Raw genomic sequence first — 3,167 nt, forward strand, 5'->3', positions numbered from 1 at the left:
CAACTTGCTTTATCATTCTCTCTCATTTTCTCTCTCATGGATACAAACTTATGTGTATGTAAATTTAATCTTTTTCCTAAAACTTTCGAGAATAAGGTGAAGGCATGGTGCTCTTTTATCTCTAAATACTTCAGTGTATACTTCCTTTAATTAGAAAGAGGACATTCTCCTATATGACTACAGTGCAAATATCAAAATCAGGAAAGGAAATTGACATTGATAAAATAGCATTATCTAATCTATAGACAACTCAGATTTCACCAACCGTCACACTACTATACTTTTCCTGGTCCAGAATCCAATCCAGGATGACACATTCCATTTACTTGTCGTATCTCCTGAGTCTCCTTGAATCTGGAACAGTCTTCAGTTTTCATCTTTCACAGTCTTAACCATTTTGAAAAGTAAAAGCGGTTATTTTGTAGAATCTCTCTCAATTTGAGTGTCTAACGCCTTCTCATGATCGAGTTCGGGTTATGCATTTCTAGCAGGAATACATTTTTAGCAGTAAGAGTGCCACATCTTCTCAGAGAACCATATCGGGAAATACACAATGTTGATTTGTCTCTGTCTCTGTAATGTGAACTTTGATCCTTAGTTCATGTGACATCTGAAGGTTTCTCTACTGTAGTTACCATCTTGTGGTGAGAGACTTTGAAACTTTGTAAATATTGTTTCCCATCTTAATTCCAAGCAATAGTTCATTGATGATTCTTGCCTGAAATAACTGTAATTATAGTAGCCATCAAATGTTAATGTAAGTCCATCATTTTTCTACATCTATTATTTGAAAGCTACTGTAATGAAAAGCTTCCCTCCCCTTTAGTCACTCATTTATATATATCATGAGCATGAGTTCACAGATTCTTATTTCACTTAGCATGATGTCTTCAAGGCTCCTCCATGCTGTAACATGCAGTAGAATTTCATTTCTTCCTAAGGCTGAATAAATATTTAAGTACATGTACATATCACATTTGGTTTATCCATTCATCCATCCATGGACTTTTGGGTTGTTTTTGCACCTTCTGGCTATTGTGAATAGTGCTCCTATAAATTCGGGTGTACAAATATCTGTTTGAGTCCCTGCTCTCAATTCTTTGGGGTATATACCCAGAAGTGGAATTGCTGGTTCATACAGTAATTCTGTTTAATTTTTGAGGAACCGCCATATTGTTCTCCAAGGACCAAATAGCTTTTAACACACCAGTGCCCAAGAATACTCCCCTCCCCTCTACTCTCTGCTTTATTTCAGACTCAGAGCCATGGAGTGGATGATAATAATGAGCTTCAGCTTTAGCCTCAAGGGATTGAGAGAGCCACTGAAAACACCACTCTGCCAGAAAGGCTGCTAAATGAGGATCCCAACTGCCCCATATTTAGAGGAAAGGAACTTTGACTGTCACTAACACCTGGTGGCAACTTACACCATGAGCAGAGAAAGATCCTTCACCCAAACAAAAATGCAAATGGAAGGTACACTCCACCTCTGCAGACCTGGAAGGATGGCAAAGCACACGGAGAGCCAGGTCCACAAAAATACAAGTGTTTGCTCTGCCCCTCCGTCTATTATGATCCGGTGTCTCCACGGCCCCTGGGGACTGGGGACTTGTTTGTTCAAGCTGACATATCTATTATTACTCTTTAGATAGTTAGGAGAATCATTTGCCACATTCATTACCAAGTAGCACCTTATGGACTACTCAACAGCAGCTCTGCTTTGGCTAATGAGCCCCAACAGTGTAATACTTTACATATTTTATAGCGAGACAATTAAGCAATGTCTTGCTTTTATAGCAGACCTTAAAATAAATCCTTCAGGATACAAAGAGGAGACAGAGGTCACAGTACCTATAGTATGTTTGTGGTTAGAAATGGAGAAGTTAAACTCTCCTCCACCCAATCTCTTGTTACACACATACGCACATACTCAAGCTACAGAGAAATAACGGTTTTGCAGAGCTTTCTGGCCCAATTTCCCAGCTCCATAATTACAGGGGATTTAAGTAATATGTGTATGGTCTACCAGCACTCAAGGGAAGAGGAGAAGGACAAGAGAAAAGAAAAGAATTGGGCTGGGTTTTGTATTTATAAATGGGGAGATATGAAAAATGCTACCTATGCCAGGCATTCAGACCACCCCTCACTTAATTTTCATGAAACCCTGCAAGGTAGGTATTAATATCTCCATTATATAGATGAAAAAACTGAGACTTGGAGAAGCTGTTGCTTGCTCAAGACCAAACGACTTGGATGTAGCTGCACCAGGGTTTAAAACTAGGTCTGCATGATTCGGAAGACCTGATCCTTCCAGGACTCTGTTTCAAGAGCAGAGGCAGAATCCTCGTTCCCACCATTTATCTGCTGGCCTTTTTCAAAGCACTCACCTTCCCAGGAGTGTGGGGGTGATTTCCACAGCACTTTTCTCCTGCATTGTGCTGACTTAGACAGCCTCCTCCCTGTGCCCCCGATGCCTCTTTGGCAAGATATCCATACCCGGACTGTTCAGGACTCCCATTTGGTCCACCTCTATGAGCCAATCAGACAGATGTCAACAATGACAATGAATTTACAAGTTTAGCTGTCAGATAAATAGGGTTACCTCTGTCCTGACTAGGAGTAAAAAATAAAGAATTCTACACTCAGTCTAGAATTCAATGAAGAGGAGGCTTTAGCGATGAGAGGTTTTACCATAAACCACCACATCACAACCCCAAACCTCAGGTCTATTGCTCACATTTCCCTCCAAGAACAATCCACATTATAGGGCTGCAAAGAACACATATGTGTGAGCAGCTGCTCCAAGCATGGGCCATTGCCACCTACAAGCCTTCAGGCAGCAGGTACAAGCAGGAATTCAAGACTCTGAAGGCTTCCCAATCTATGCAAAGAAGCAGGTCCTTCTCTTTTGCCTTCAAACATGAGTCTCCAGCCACTGATGGACTCTCATGGCTGCTTCCCTGAATGGAGACATCATCCCCAAGGCTGGTCCTAGTTCTATTTACCCTAATGATTCTCTAGAGGCTGTGGCCAGCCTTCCAGTACTGCAGGCCACCTGCCAAGAGAGAGGCCAATGGGGAGAGCCTTCCCAAGCTATGTTTAAAACTCCTACTCAAGCTACTCAAATGTCCACTACATGGGACTAGTTAAAAAAAAATTATATGTGT

The 3,167-nt window shown here is 41.3% G+C and overlaps 1 long non-coding RNA gene across 1 annotated transcript in view; it reads right to left on the minus strand.

Annotated features, from left to right (window-relative positions):
• Window positions 1–641: 641 nt before the first annotated feature.
• LOC120609045 (uncharacterized) overlaps window positions 642–3,167 on the minus strand; it is a 12,681-nt gene continuing 10,155 nt past the window's right edge. The window contains exon 4 of the long non-coding RNA XR_005654637.1: window positions 642–718. This is a non-coding gene — a long non-coding RNA (uncharacterized LOC120609045). The remainder of the gene's footprint in view (window positions 719–3,167) is intronic.

Source organism: Pteropus medius, unplaced genomic scaffold (assembly GCF_902729225.1).
Source record: "Pteropus medius unplaced genomic scaffold, Ma_sr-lr_union100, whole genome shotgun sequence".
NCBI lineage: Eukaryota > Metazoa > Chordata > Mammalia > Chiroptera > Pteropodidae > Pteropus > Pteropus medius.